The 17,196-nt window shown below is 36.9% G+C and overlaps 1 pseudogene; it reads right to left on the bottom strand.

Moving 5' to 3' along the window:
- Positions 1-14,726: 14,726 nt before the first annotated feature.
- LOC118845374 lies at positions 14,727-15,298 on the bottom strand (annotated as a pseudogene).
- Between the last annotated feature and the right edge of the window lie 1,898 nt (positions 15,299-17,196).

The following is a 17,196-nucleotide window of genomic DNA, read 5'->3' as shown; positions in this document are numbered from 1 at the left end:
GTATGTGCTTTATTTTTCTGTTAAGGAAAACTTCATCAGCCACTTCATTTTGTTCAAGATGCATTTTATGAATGACAGACCAGAGCTGGGGGTTGATTGCTATGTTTGTACCATGTTCTAGACTAGCTTAAGATTTTGCAAACCATGTGACTTTCTATGTGCTAACAAAGACAGCTGCAGCAATCAAAATATATTTGGATAAATTTATGTGTTGGGAATGAATAGATGAATGAATGAAAAAAACGTATTTATAAAATGGTTATAATATGGCCAGGGCCATGAAAGTGAAGAGAGAGTAAAGGGGAAAGCAATATTGCATGAAGTTGGTCAGGAAGCCACATAGAGTGTCTGGGTCAGGTTAGATATAAACTTACTGATCAGAAACAAACCTACAGCTGGAGTTTAGAGGGCAGGAGAATTGCATGGAGGTATCTTGGTAATCATTGTATAAAATAGAATTATATTGTGAACAGAAATATGAGATCTTTTTCAGGTATTAATTTCCTGATGATGACAAAATAAGAATAGCATATATGTGTGTGGATACACACACACACACACACACACACACACACACACACACATACATACATATATATATATATACACATATATACATATATGCATATATATATACATATGTATAAAGACTTTAAAGGCTTGCAAAGGGATATGTGTCTACATACACATTTATATATGTGTATATATATATGTATGAAAATATATATTTAAATAAGTGTGTATTCATATACATATAAGATGCACACCTATGCATAATATATACATATACATACATGCATACATATAGACACATATGAGACTAGTAAGTTGGTGCAGTGGATAGAGCACCAGCACTGGAATCAGCAGGACTTACATTCAAATCTGGCCCCAGACACTTACTAATTGTATGACCCTGGGCAAGTCCCTTAACCCTGTTTACTTCAGTTCCTCCTCCGTAAAATGAGCTGGAGAAAGAAATCACAAACCACTCCTGTAACTTTGCCAAAAAAACTTCAAATGGGGTCACAGTGTCAGATATAACTGAAATGACTCAACATACATATACATGCATGCATATATATGTGCATGTTTGTATATGTATATATAAGTATGTTTATGTATACACATATATACATATATACACATATGTGTGTGTCTATACATATATATACACACCTATGTGTGTATGTGTATATATTTGTATATAAAATACACACCCACACAACTTGGTTGAGTCTGACAACAACCCTGTGAAGCAAATGTTAATAGATATTCTATAGATAAGGAAACTGAGTTAGAGAAAGTTTAAGTGGTATTATGAGGGTCACACAGCTAGTAAAAGTCTGAGGTAGGATTCAATGCCAGTTCCTTACAATGACATACCCCACTGAGGGGAAAAAAAATCCAAGCTTCAGGTTGAATGCATTTAAAAAATAAATCCATTTTCTTCTTTCCTTGACAACTAATTATAACTGAATTAGAAAACTTCAGAGATGTGATTTGGTCACTGTGGGTGGTGTTTTCATTGACTTAGTGTTCCCATTCTGTGAGTTGCTATGGCAAAAAAGAATCACATCTAGATAGCTTTCAGCCTCTCCGAAGTTAGCCTTTGTCATCTAACTTTCTGTCTTTGTCTCTGTCTTTGTGTCTATCTCTGTTGCTGTCTCGTTCTGTCCTTCCCTCTCTCTCATCTCTCATCTCTCTCATTCATTTTATCTGCCACAACTGCATCACATCATTTCCTCTCTATCTTTCCAAGTCTAACTAATCTCTCATTGCTCTTTGCCACTGTTTAAGGGTAATGTTGAATTTTTCTTTCATGATGTATTATAGTAAAAAAAATCATTATCAAGAAATAGCCAGTCTATAATGAGTGAATAAGAGAATAATTAATATGGTTGCAGTCAAAAATATTTTCATATAGCTCTAAATATTGTAATATCATGAGAGATTTTATGGCTTTGTCATTAAAGATGTTACCTGAGACCTAGTTCCTTGTCAAACAAGTAGGGTACATTTCTGTAATGTGAATTCTAGATCCTTTATTCCAGCAAAGAAACTTTTAAGATTTGACCAGTAAAAGTCTATTTGAAACTATTTTCATCTCTACCTTGAAGTTCTAAGATTTCACTTGATTTAGTATGTGCCAAAGTAATTTTATATTTTAATGTTATGGGATGGGTAGTGGAAGTTTATTGACAGGATCAATAAGTGTCAATTTGGAGAGTCTGTACAGTATCTAATACTGCCAGAACAAAGGTGAGTATGGGAAAATGGAATAAAAGTGATGAAATTTAGCTATCTTCAGACTGAAAATTTTCTGTACATAAAACACAATCTCACTTTAAATGTTTTATCACAAAACTACTATTAACGTCATGCAGAAAAACAGGTTTTCACAGAAGACGATTTGGGTAATGCTACACAATCATCATCAAACAATCTTTATATCAAAGTCCCCTTATCCTGTGTAGCATCAAATCTCTTGTGTAGAGCTATTTTTAAACTTCAAACAATATTTCTAAAATGTGCACAGAGCTGCTGAAAATACTGTTCTTAATGGTTCCTAATTCCAGCATTTCTGGAGGGTAAGTTAGATAGACTGAATTAAGTCAACTGGGAGTCAAAAGTTCAGATTTCTATTCCCTCTGTCACTCTCATGGACTTTATCCTTGGGCAAATTCCTTTGCCTTTATGTATTTAAGTGCCTTCATATGGTAAATGGGCATGGTAATTCATCCTTTCCTTCACAAAGGGATGTTTTCTCTATGATGCTAAGCAAGAACTAATTTTCTTTATTCTGTAGTCTCCAAGCACTTATCTGTACGCTTGATATCAAATATTAATTGATTTTATATTAAATGTTTTTAAAGTTCTCACTAAGATAAAAATTATCTAAATCTCAAAACAATTGAAACTCTTGTTTTATTTTAAGAGGTATTTTGGGCAAGCTTTCATCTTAAACTACTGAAGATTTTTTTCCTCATCCTGATAATAATCTATTCTATTTGTATTTCACCTTCTCTATTTTTCATTTCACTTACTTAATTTTAGGTCAATTAGACATTTAGAGAAACTCTAAATCTGGGGTTATTGATTCTCCAATCAAGTCTCAAATTGATTCTCCTATTAGAGAAACGATATTTCTAATTGATAAGAAAAGATCAAAAATCATAAGTTTACATCATCACTCCAACACTTCCTGGTATATGACAGGGGGGACAATTATTTAACCTTTCTGAGCTTTAGTTCATTCATCTGTATTTTAGAGCCAATAATATTTGTGTTACCGAACTCAAAAGCTCTAAAAACTGAAGAGTGCCACACATTAGTAATCAAGTGCTCTTATTAAGAAGATGTTAAGTTCTCAGATCCTTTCTTTACTCTCTCTACTCTGAATCCAGTGACAATTCCATTAATTTTTTTCATAGAACTTTGCCTGGATCTTTCTTTTGAATTCATCTCCCTTTCCCTTGCATTATATGATCCTATATTTGGAGATGGAATGAAACTTAGAAATCATCTAGTCCAGGTCACCTGGATAATAAGTGTCAGAGAAGAAATTCAAACCCAGGTCTTATGAAATCCATCACTATTTCACCCATACCATACTCCCTCTATTTTGATGATAACAGTTCTTCCACAATTATATTGAAATGTCTTTACAAATATTCCTAACCCCATTGCTTAGCACAGTTTCTTATACGGACATATGAAAGTAAATCCCGTTTGAGAACTTTTCCCCTTTTCCAATCATGAAAACCTGAGTAGGTGCCATAGAGAGAGAAAGAGAAGTGAAGTGTCTTGGCCAATCAGCATAGCTAGTAAATGTGAGGAAAGATTTAAACCTAGGTCTATCTGAAACATCTGTAATACTATGATCAGTTCTGGGTACCATAGGTTAAGGATGTGGAAAGTTTCTAGACTAGAGGTTGGAAATCAGGATGATGAAGAAACTTGAGTGCATTACATATGAAGACTGGTTGAAGGAATGAGGCATGTTTAGCTTGAAGAAGACCAGGGTAAGGATGGGAAAGGAGTGAAATAAAACAAAACGGTATTCTTCAAGACTTCCGTTTTGTCCCAGTGGACACTACCTGGAGCAATAAATAGAAGTTGTGGAGAAGCAAATTTGAGTTCAATATCAGGAAAATCCTCCTAATAATTAGGACAAAAACAGTTTTATAGGCTGCCTTGAGAAGTGACATGTATGTTTACCTTACTTAAACAGATGCTATGTGACCACATAGCATAATGATGATTTCTTTTTAATATAGGTTATATTACATAGATAGTAACTGAGGTAATTTGAATTCTCAAATTCTCAGAGTCTAGTACACTTATGCTCAGAATTCTATCCACTATGTACTGCTACCTCTGTGTGTCTGTGTATGTGTGTGTATGGTTATTTATGAATTGTCATGAAATTACATAAAGGCAAAAGGGAAATCATCTCTATAAAGAAACATGTAATGGGAGAATACAGAAGGGCAAATTACAAGTTTGATGAATAGTTAAAAATAACAGAAAAATTGAATGTATATAATATATAAATTATTGAAACCAAAGAAATTCCAGTGCATTTAAGTAGTAAGAAAACATATAGAAAAAAATTAAAAACAGGGGTTTTGCTAATGAAAAATATTTTTGAAACTCTTTGATTCTCGTATTCCCCCCATTCTGAGGCTTATTTATCCAATTCTTCTCGCCATGCCCTTGTTTTCATCTAGTTCTCTAGGAGGTGAAAGAACATGTTCTTCCTCTATCCCTCCCCCACACTGGTAGAAGAATTGATTTCAAGGCTCCTCCACAGAATGCCCTCATATCTGAGGACCACTGAAGGATTGACTGGATAACATCATTTTGTGGGCAGTGATGTGTGAACAGCATTTTAGAAAGTTGCACAACATGTTTTCAGAACAAGTTTAGTTATATTGACCTGACATGTTTAAATACTGTTCAAACCACCATAGTGGCCAAAAAAGGCATAATGGGAGAAGGAGGCCAAAGAAGGACTCATTACTAAACACAGTGCATTGCTAATATCTCTCTAGACAGAGTGACGGAAAATTAAATGTATTTTTGTACTGTTTTTTCCATGTTGGAATGTTCCTTAATACACATGGACATTTCTCTTAGTCAACACACAGTCCTGTGCTATATACTTCCAGGCACACTAAAAATTTTATAGTTGACATTAGTTTATCCAAAACAAGGTAATCTGATGAGGTATAGTTGATTACAAGCTAAACTTTGGGATCCAGTTGGCTGGGATAGATGCGAAGCATTCAAGTCTAGCATTTTCTGATTAGCACTGCTTCATCCAAGATTATGGTATATGAATGATTATTGTGATGTTTAGTATAGTTTTACTAGCAACATTTTTTTTCAGGTCCAGATTCTATAGCAGAGGTGGCAAACTATGATCTAGGAGCCAAATATACGCCACTGTTTTTTGTATAGCCTGTGAGTTAAAATGTGGGTTTAAAAATATTTTAAGTAATTTTTTACCTTGTTTCTGTTTTTAAAATGTTAAAAAAAATTCTAATTTCACAGTCCATATAAAAATGGGCAGCAGGCTTGCTTTGGCCCTTGGACTATAGTCTGCTTGCTCCTAGTTAATAGCATTCTCAAGCACCAGCATCTACAAAATAATAATGTGTTTTTCTACAGCATTGTCTTGAGCAACTTTTTGAGAAAAAAAATATTTACACAGGCAATGGGGTACAAAGTAAGGGCAGCAGACAGAATTAAGAACATCTGGATTCAAATCCTGACTCAAACTTACCAGGTGACTAAGCCTAGGCAAATCATTTAACCAATCTAGGGCTCATGAAAGGGATGGATTGGATAACATGTAAATTTCCTTCTAGCTGTAAACATATGATCCCATAGGTGAACACATTAGGATAAAGACTATGGCCACATCAGAGAAAAAGGTGAAAATATGTTCTTTCTAAATTATAGAATATATGAAAAAAGTTTCTGTTTTGTTACTTTTATCCATAGAACATATCATAAGCAAAGTCATATTATATATATGATTCAATATTTATATAATGACAAGAAATTTTTTTTATTCTTTATCCATTCCTATTTATTCTTTTTTAAATTTTTTTTGTTTTTTGTTTTTTTATTTTACCAGAACACAAATACAGAATAAAAAAACAAAAACATAGCATAAACTTAAATATTGAAACTTAAATACAAAGTAAGAAGGAAAAAAAGCATATCATTTGCATTTCAGAACATAAGAGAGGATTCAAAATATGTAACAATAAATTTTCATTTCAAGAAAGCCTGCGTGATAAATAATACACCTTGTGTTGAGCATTGTCCATCTTTTCTTTGCTTCCTTGTGTTTTCTTTTGTTCTCTGCTGTGCACTTTTAACTTTGTTCTTTTTTCCCATCCTCCCACCTGCCCAGAAGGCTACAATATAGTTTAGATGTGTTTCTCGATAAATACATACACATACAGATAAATACATAAACTTATACATATATACATGCATATATAGACATATACTTTCCCAAACATACTCTACTCCTGATCTTGGTTTTTATGTTTGTACATATGTATTGTTTCCTATCCCTCCTGCCTCCTCTAATTTACTTCTACTCGCTACCTTGCCCTCCTATTACTTACCTTACCCCCTACTCTACCAACTAACTTGCCCTCCTATTACTTGCCTTCCCCCCTCCAAGGATCCCTCCCCTATCCTCCCATTCCCATTTCTAAACACCCTTCTATACCCCCCTTTTACCTATTCCCTCATTCTCCCCTTTAAAGATCCCTCCCTCATCTTCAACCCCCTTCCCGTGCCCCTACCGTTTTATTTCTTGTAAATTTATAAGACTTTTATTCTCTTCTAAATATATATGTATTGTTCCCTCTTAAATCCATTCCCAATGAAAGTAGGTTATGGGAACTACCAGCCCTTCTCCCCCATCTAATTCCTCTGTATCCTTTCTTCCTCTTGCACCTCATTTGTATAAAAGTTACTCTTTTTAGCTATTCCTAAATGGTTTTACTATTTATTCTTATGGTTTTATTTTATTATTTATTCTAATGGTTTTCCTATTTGTTCTTAAATCTTAAGTCAACTCTATCTTCTTCCATGAAACATCTCTGTTCTTTGACAAATTATTCCTTTGGACCTCCCATAGTACTTGGTTTCTACCTTTCTTGTTTCCTTATGAAGCTATATGTTTCAGTGTCTTATATCTCCACAAGAATGGAAGAACTTCATGATGGTCATAAGGGTATCTTACTATCTCTTTGCATCTCTCCTAGTAGTTATTTCATTACTCTCTACCTCATGTTGGGGGGAAAAACAGGAACAGGCATTTATGAAGTGCCTATTTTTGTTGTTCAGTTGTCTTGGTCATGTCCAGGTCTTTGTGACTCCACTTGGGATTTTCTTGGCAAAGATCTTGGAGTGGTTTGCTATTTCCTTCTCTAGATCTTTTTTTTATAGATGAGGAAACTGAGGCAAACAGGGTTAGGTGACCTACTCAGGGTGACATAGCTAGTAAGTGTCTGAAGCCAAATTTGAAATCAGGTCTTTCTGACTGTCTATCCACTGAGCCACCTAGCTGCCCAAGTGCCTACTCCATACCAGTTATAGTGCTAAGTACTCTGGAATATCTCATTTGCTTCTTATAACATCTCTGGGAAGTTGGTGCAGTTGAGGTAGCTGAGGCAGAAATTAAGTGACTTGCCTGGTGTCACACAGCTATTAAGTGCTTGAGGACAGATTTGAACTGAAGTCTTTCTGACTCAAGGACCAGTCTCCTTTCCCCTGCATCAGTAAGCTGCCTCTATATAAACTTAATTATGTTGCTTGTTGTTAAAGTGTGAGCATTGGCAAGAAAGGAAAATCTAATTCAAGTTAACCTAAATAAGGGTGAAGCAACTGGACTAAGCCTAAAGCTGATTTAGGTGAGTGCTGGAGAAGCAGGTATTGAAGAAGCTGCTTTCTGGAGAAGTCATAGGAAAATATTTGATTAGCTGTGTATCCTAGTTTGGACAGGGTTCCCCCCCTGCCACCTTTTTCTTTAAAAGAGAATTTAAATATGAGACTGTTTAAATGGTAGAAACTCTAGGACAAGCACCAAAAGGATAAATTTTCAGAAACTAAGCAAGTAGAAGTCTTTGAGGACTGTGCCCTATTCTATGTTCATTCAAGGGGGACATGATTTCAACAATCTCCTACCATCCCACCCCACCCCTCATTGACTCAGGTTGTCATCTATGGTGGGTCAAACAGCGCTCCCTACTTTATCTGTCTATGAACAATACTTCTGTTACAAGGAACCTTGCTAGATCCGGGATAGCAACAACAACAACAAACACTGACATAGAGCTATTCTTTCTCAAACTCTGTCCAAATACTATTTCATAATTACAAGAAGCGTTTGGGAGATCAAAGTCAAAGGCCAGTCTTTGGCCACACTGATCGCTGTCCTTACCCCTAATATACTCACTTCTATCAGTTGTCTCATTCCCAGTCCTCCTTAGCCCTGCTTTTGCACTGAAGTCTCTGAGAATACACCTTTGTTAGAGCATAAAAGGATTGCTGGATTCAAAATCAGAATCAGAGCACTTGAGTTCAAATACATAATCCTCCACTTACCTACTACCTATGTAACTACGAAGTCACTTAAATGTTCTGTGCCTCACTTTCTTCATCTGTGAAATGACATTTATCTAGATGACCTGCAAGTTCTTTTTTTGTAAACCTCTAAAGCTATTATTTTATGATTGATCTTATATTTCATTCTTTCTTTTACCTGGCATTCAAAACTACCTCTAATTCAGCATCATTCTACATTTCTAGACTATTTTGTCCTTGTCACACAATGTAGTATATTATAGTTATATATTTTATGATCTTTCAACTAAAATGTAAGCTCTATGAAATCAGGGATCAAGCATATCAATTTGGTACTTCCTCCTCCGTGCCTACTACAAAGCCAAAACTTAGTAAATTTTGAGTCTGAATTCAAAAGTTCAATGGAATAAAATTCTATTTGTACCTTTCATGAAACACAGCCCAGTTATTGCCACTAATTAAAGGTTCTATCTTCTGGTGTTTATGGTAAACTAATTTTCTCCTAAAGATATATACATCTTGGCACCCTCTTGAATGGTGGCTCTTGCTTCTCTCAAAGCCTCTGACATACAGTGTCAGGACAAAAAGTATCACTACACCTTCCTCCTTACTATCACTTTCAGGGACTCCCTTTGATCACCATCAATCTTTGAGTCATTTTTACTCCTTTCACTTTTTCTTATTTCTGTCCAGATAATTCTCACTGACCTCCATGTGACTCTACGTACAACCCACATTTAGTTCCTAGCTTAAGTCTCTACCAAAAAAAACATTGTTCTTCTTGAAAAAAGCCTGACCTTCTACTACTTCAATCACCTTTTGAAGGAAATAAGTATTTATTAAGCACCTATTATGTGTCAGGCACTATGCTTTCCTAATATAGTCTCGTTTTATCCTTGCAACAACCCTAAAGGTAGGCAATTCATTATCCCCATTTTACAGCTGAAGAAACTGAGGCAGAAAGGCTAAGAGACTAGTGTAAGATCACACAGTTAATTAATGCCTAAAGCCATATTTCAGTTCAACTCTTCCTGACTGCAGGCCAAAGATTCTATTATCCAGTGTACCATTCAGTTGTCTCCTTAGCTCCCACACTTAGTTCTCTATATCACCAATTTTTATTTTTATTTTAATTCTGAAATTAAACACTAAAGAAAAGCCATTTCAGACATAGAGTATAACAAACAAACAAAAACAAAAACAGAGTATTCTTTTTTGGTATGTTTTTCCTTTTTCTTTCTTGCTTCTTTTATTTCTCCATTTGTTTTCTTTATTTGCATATTTATTTATTCATGTATTTATTTATTGATTGAGAGTAAGACGTAAACTAAGATTTAGTAACTTAACCTGACTATAGCTATACTATATGCAGAGGCTGATGCTTTAAACTTATAAGAACATGAAGTAGGTTGCAGGACTGGTGATTAGACATTTTATATTCCATATAAGCTCTTCAATGTCCAAAATCTTCCTATTACATGTCTCCTGGTAAAAAGAACTAGGCTTGGGTCAATACTCTTCTTGTTGGTGGACATTTTCTCTAATCAAGAAACTTCATCTTGAGCATTCTCTTTTTCAGTAGATATGCTGCTTCATTAAAATATCCTAGCTTTAGTTCTAACTCACTTTTTTTCTCCTTTTTTTTGAACACCTCTTTAAAAGCTCTAATTTTATTTTTTTTTTACCTATTTTGTTGATTCTTTTATTAATGTTTTCAGCTATTCTGGGGTTTCTTAGATTTATTCCACCCCAGTGACTACTACTTATTATCATTTTTTAAAATAAATTTTTCTTGTTATCTAGACATTTTCAGTCATGTCTGATTCATGAGCCCTTTTGGGGGTTTTCTTAGCAAGGAAACTGGAGTGGTTTGACATTTCCTTCTCCAGCTCATTTTATAGATGAGGAAACTGAAGCAAATGGAGTAAAATGACTTGTCTAGGGTAACACAGATACTAAGTTTTGAGTCTGGATTTGAGCTCAGGTCTCACTGATTCCAGGCCAGGCCCTCTATCCACCACACTACATAATTGCCATAAAATAATTTTATTCTCATAGTTATATTTTTTCTTACATCACTTAAACTTCTTCCTCTTTATTTAAGCTCCCCACTCTCAGAGAGCCACACGATAAAACAAATAATATTTTAGAGAAATATATCTATACCTAGATAGATAATATAACCGGCATAACAACAATAAATTGAAAACAATCTGGAGATATATGAGATATTCCAGAATGAAGTACCTTCCATCTCTACAAAGTACTGATGAAAGGTATCATATCATATTTCTTCTTTGTGATTTGCTTGCTCTTTATAATTTTCCAACGTTTATTTTTATTTTTACATATTTCTTGTTCTATTCAATTTTTGGAATCGTTTTGCATGTGTGTTGCATATGTGTACTTACTTCATTTTGCATCAGATTATGATAGGCTTTGTGTAACTTTCTATACTTTCTAGAACTCTCTCTCCCCACTCCAGTCCATTCTTTGTTCACCTCTTAAACTTCTCATCCTGAAGAACAGGTCTGACCATATCACCTCTCTCCTCCCCCTTAATATATTTCAAATTTCCTCCATTCCCTTGACTTTTAAGTTCTTCATGACTGTAAGTAAGGTGGATTTTAGTGTGTGTAGAATGGATTTTTGTTATTATTTCTTAGAATTTAGTTTCCCAGGATCCGTGACCATAACAATCTCTGTTTCCCAGGTATTAGATATGAGTTCCCAAGCTCATGTTTCAAAACATCTCCACCATGCTTGCATATCATTATATAACCCTGCAAAGTATCAGTATTTGTGCTCAAAGTCATAAACATGTAATGTGTGTGTGCTATGCTGAATTGACATGATAATGCTAAAACTTGATGTAACCTTATGAAGTCACTCCTTTGCAATATGCCTTCTTTGTCTGATGCCCTATAAAACAGGTGGTCAGTGGTCAGTGAGTTGGGGAGCCTTTATGGTTGAATGTATAAACTGGAATGCTGTGTGCCTTGATCGGCCCCCATCAAGGCTTGGAAGGGGGGAAATCTGTGTTTGCCTCAACCGGCCCTCATTGAGTCTTGAGGGGATTTATGGGAACCCTTTAGAGTTGAATGCACAAGTTGTGCCCATCTCCACTGGCCCCATCGAGATGTGGGAGTAGCTGCCCCACCTTCTTGCCAGCCCCTGCGAGAAGGGTGATTAGGGAATACTGTAGGAGTTTGTAGTACTTCCGTTATCAGCAATACTGTGTAAGAGAAGATTAGACTAGAATAAAGCTTATTATTAACCCCTTTGAAGCTCTCTTTACTGTCTGACCAGATCCAGAGTTAACCCATTAGAGACTGGAGTCCAAACTTCCTGTGCTTCCTGTGCATTGTCTGTCTAACAATGACTTGCCTCCCTCCTAGGCATTTTCTATCTTCTTACATCTTACTCTGCAACAGTGATCTGGGGACACTGGCTTCCTTGCTGTTCCTGACATAAAAAGACACTCCATCTCCCAACTCAAGGCATATCAGTTGGCTGTCCCCCTCTGTCTGGAATTCTTTTCCTCCTCCTCTATGTCCTCATTTCCTTAAAGGTACTGCTAAAATCATACCTTTTAGCAGGAGGATTTCCTGATAACTAATGCCTTCCCTCTTATATCCAATTTAGCTTGTACATAACATATTAGTAGATAGTTATTTACATACCGTTTCCTCCTTTAAACTATGAGCTTCTTGGCGGCAGATAAAGAATTTATTTTTTGTATTTTCAGTGCATAGAACAGTGATAGACACAAAGTAGAGATTGAATAAATGCCTGTTAAGTTCACTTGGCATTTTTTACATCAAAAGAATATTCCATAAAATTAATTTACCACAATTTGTTCAACTGTTCCCCAATTATCTAAGAGGTAATATAAAGTAGTCCCTTAGATTCCAGTTCTTTCATACACACACACACACACACACACACCCTTTTATATCCCCCTTTCAGGATGAGGAAATGTGTTTTCTGACTGCTATTCCCTTCTTCTTAACATCTGTCATGTTATCTTGTTTCCATATTGATTGTTATATATTTTACACAAGAACTGTATGTGTTCAACTCTTCTTCGTTTAGGATACACCAATTACAAAAACATAGCAAATTCTAACTCTACTTTGTTCCTTTCCATAGTGTTCGTCCATTTACCCTCCCTTTTCTTTTCTCAAACCCTCTGAGCATAATCAATTTCTGCCCATCACACAAAACAACAATCTTAGTTTTACTTATTAAACATTCTCAATACCCTTTGAAGACATGAAAATTACTAAAGGGACACTTTTTTTTCCTCTTAGTATAATGTTACTATTATATCACAATAGCATTCCTTCCAGCTACTCATACCTTTTTTTAGATTTCTCTGGACTCTAATGTTTAAATTTCCTATTTCTTATTCAGCATCGGTCTTTTCATCAGAATTGTTTACAAGCCCTCTAGTCCATTAAAAAGTCATTTTTCTCCCCATAGGATTATACTCATCTTTGCAGTGTAGTTATTCTTGGTAGTGAGCCAATAGGTTTAGCTTGTTTGTTTTTCCTTTTGGAATATGATATTCTAAGATCACCTCTCATTTTCAGTGGTAGCTGCCAGGTGTTGTGAGAGATCCTTATGGTAGTCCCATGGTACGTGAACAGCTTCTTTGCATTTACAGTATTTTCTTTAACATGAGAGCTCTGGATTTTAGCTGTGGCATTCCAGGGACGGTTTTTTTTCAGAGTTTAATTTACAAAGTGATTGGCACATTCTTTCCATCTTCATTTTGGTTCTAATAGTGCTGGGCAGTTGTCTAATGATTTTTCAAAATTTATATTGTTGATGATCAGTAGATAAATATAGAAAGATAAAATTTTCAAGGAATCCAATGATACTTAAGTTATCTTTCCTTGACCTTTATTTTTGTAGTTATATTGTTGTTGAAAGAACATGACTTACATTTTTTTTCAATCTTTGGAATTCATTTTAATATTTCTTGCTGGACAGCAAGAGTTGATTGATTTCTGTTTTATCTACTCTAGTTTACAACCTTCATTTAATCTAAATATTCATACAGTCTTTGGGAAAAATCTATTTCCCCTCCTTGAGTCATTATTGCTTGTAGTTGTTACAGCATAGTTCTCTCATTTTCGAGGTATCTAATACACACACACACACACATATGTGTTTAGGGGAGAAATTTTTTTGCATAAGGAAGTTTTAAAATACAATTTAAAACGATGTAATGTTTGGCCAGGGCATCTTGAGTCAGTTAGTAGTTCTAGCTAAAAATGTAAACAAAAAGCCAGAGACCACCACATTGAATGATGCAGGTCTGTATTTGTTCACTGTACAACCTGAAGGTTCTCCCCTCAACTAATATATATATATGTATATATGTGTGTTTGTGTGTGTATATGTGTGTATGCATGTGTTTATATATACAAATATGTATATATACACACATATATGCATATATGTGTGTATGCGTATATGTATGTATGGGTATGTATGTGTGTGTGTGTGTGTGTGTGTGTGTGTGTGTGTGTGTATATATATACACACATACATATAAAAACAAAGACCAGGATCAGCCAACCTGCCCATGCAGATGAATTTCAAGAGCCCTCTGCTAAAGCATGATACGTTAACTGTTTAGGCTGGCCAGACTGAACACAAATACTAAAATCTGGGACTGAGTATGCCTCCCAAGCAGATTTAACCATCAGTTTCAGATTGTCTCACTGTAAATAAAGTTCTCAAAACATCTGTGCCTTTACCAGGGGAAGGGAGTCAGGTATGCAAATGCCAGCAGTTTTGTTGAATCCACACTGTCCTTGATACCCACTGTTTTTTCACAGGACAAGGACACATAGGCGAAGGGGTAGGCTGTGCTCCTTCTCATCCATGGAGACACCCCCAGGGCCCAAGGCAACCACAAGAAGCAAGCCTCCAATTGCTGACATGGTTTGGAAGAAGTCATACTCGAGGAATTCATGCATAGCCTTATAGACTGGAACCATACAGGAAGTATTCAAATAGATATTGATGCCAAACAATCAGATGACCAGAGGAAGGCAGCTAGAGCTTGATTTTGAAAACAATGGCAACTAAAATGATCAAAGCTGTGCCCACGATGTTCTGAAGAATAGAAAAGAAGTTTGGCATCAAAGTGAAGGGTCATGGACATCAGGACCAGCAATGCCCTCCCGCCAAGCTGCATGTACTCTTTGGGTGAGCTCTCTCACATGGTTGGGACCGCCAAAAACATGTTCTCCCCTTCAGAACGGGACTTAGCCAAGAGCAGCTGCAATCCTCCTCCTGAGACCAGGTTCTTCATCAAAAAAAAATTGAGATCTCATAAAATGCTGTATGCAATCGTGTGTAAAGCTGTAATTCCAAAGAGTTCAAAGGACATATACTGTACAAAGTTTCTGCCCAGTACCAAGGTATGGCAAATCAACTTCCCAAGGAAGTTTAAGAACAGGAAGATGGAGGTGAGGATGTAGCCACAGTTCTAGGTAGTATCAATATAGTCTCTCTGTTCACTCCACTGGAACCACATTCGGATGCTATCTTCCAGACAGGTGCTAAGACACAGACACGCCACACGAGAGAGATGCTATTTCGTGACTCGAAGAAACTCGTCCGCGAAGTCCTCGGTGGTGCCCATCAGTTTGTTCTGGCCCATGGCCGGAGGACTTAGCTCTGACTTGGGCTCAGGCTCCCACCCATGTGGCACTGACGCCGGCTTCTCCTCCTCCCGCTCCCGCTGCGGCCTCCCCCTAGCCAAATATTTTCAATATTTTTTTAATACTAATTGTGGTGTTTTTTGATGTGGTTATCTTTACAAATTTAGTTCCTGAATAGAGGTTTTGTATTAGGTCCAAGCTGTACTCCCTTCCCCAACTCCATGGTAATCAGCCCTGCTCAGCTTTGCTCTGGATCCCTTGAATTCCTGAGCTGCTCTTTCCCCTCACCCCTTGCCCAGGGTTATCACTGGCTTCCTCTGGTGTCTTGGGAAAGAGTGATAGTACAGTGGGAGAGCTCTAATGGTTCCAGTGTTAAGTAATATACTTGGCCCGACTCAGGTTTGGAAGAGAGCTTTGCCTTAAAAGCAAAGGGAACCAAGCAGATCAGGAGACTGGTTGGTTGCAGGTGTGTGAGAACGGAGGGCTTATCTTGTCATCAGGAAGGGAAGTAGATGGTGTGAGACATAAAGAAATTATGTTTCCACACAGCTGGCGGGAAGTGAGTTTTCTTCTCAGAGAACTAGTCTCCTTCTGCAAAAACAATTCTAAGAAAGAGGGGGACACCAGTCTTAACCGATTCCATGGTTAAGATAGAGAATTGGGTCAGGTAGGCTTCAAACACGCATGCTTAATTACTTCATTAGTATTCCTTTCTCCTCCCTGGGAGGAGCTAATGTTGAGGTCTCTGTGGATGTACCTGGGGAGTGCAGGGGAACACTTTAAGAGGGAAACACGAAGTAGGCATACCGGGAAGTTGGAACCTTCAGAGTACTCAGCCAATGAGCAAATGAGGGAGGGACTTCCTGTTTGGGGTTGAGGATTTACGCTGTCAGCCTTCTGTCTTTGATGTGTGTTGTTAAGGCAGAACACCCACTTCTTGCAAGAAATGCGTAATAAATGTGCTTGCTTCATCTACCTGGGAGTCTTTGTCGTTCTCCTGGAAAAATTTATTCCTAACAGTGGGTAAGTCTACGCCTCTAGGGAGGAGCTAGGGGAGGTGTCTGGGGTTTTAGCTGGAGCATCCCCAGAGAGATACTTTTGAAGAGATATCGAAGGCCGGACTTATGCTCTAGGGACTCCCTTGATTAAAATATTCATAAGATGTTAATGAAGATCCTGTCGTCACATACTATCAGGCAGGTGGTGTTACTGTGTTTGCGCTAAACTGGGGCAAGTCACTTAAGCAGGAGCTTCATGAGGATGGTTTGGGAGGAGCTGAAAGCTGTTTCTGGTCCTTGACCACAAGCTGGGGTTTGGGGGGATTGGTTGGGGTGATAACTGTAACTGGGGTCTTCAACTGTTATAAAAACTGTTTTGGTACAAGCTGTTCTAACAAAAGGCTGAATGGTTAGGCAAGGCTGTCCTGTTCCCTGGGGCCCACTTTTTTAGTGACATCAGACCTTCTGGCCCTGGGCTCTCTCAGTCTGAGCTCTAAGGTGTATTGTGCTGGTATTTACTACTATCTGTTGCCACTCCCATAAAATTCAGAGAAGCCCTCTTCTGGGCATTTCTGATCACCCTGGTCTTTTTCCAGGAAATTCTCCATCCCTGTTGCTTCATGAGTACAGAATTTCACAGCCACACTCAACACCCAGGTTCTACTAGGAGGCAACCCTGCTTTGTTGCCATCTTTAATTGGAAGTTGGGGTAGGGAGGAAAAGATTGATTTCTGATTTCTTATTGCACTTTGGTTTCTAATATTTTTTGTGTGTATGTGTGTATTTCTGAGGTGGAAATAGCCAATTACTATAATTTCACATTGGGTTTCTTGATCATTATTTGGTCTGGAATGTAGTCCATAGTTTGCTGGAGTTGGTATGTAAGAGCAGGGTGGTCT

The sequence above is a fragment of the Trichosurus vulpecula genome, chromosome 4, assembly GCF_011100635.1.
Source record: "Trichosurus vulpecula isolate mTriVul1 chromosome 4, mTriVul1.pri, whole genome shotgun sequence".
Classification (NCBI taxonomy): domain Eukaryota; kingdom Metazoa; phylum Chordata; class Mammalia; order Diprotodontia; family Phalangeridae; genus Trichosurus; species Trichosurus vulpecula.
Note: the sequence above shows the minus strand (reverse complement) of the source record. Positions and strands in the feature narration are given on the sequence as shown.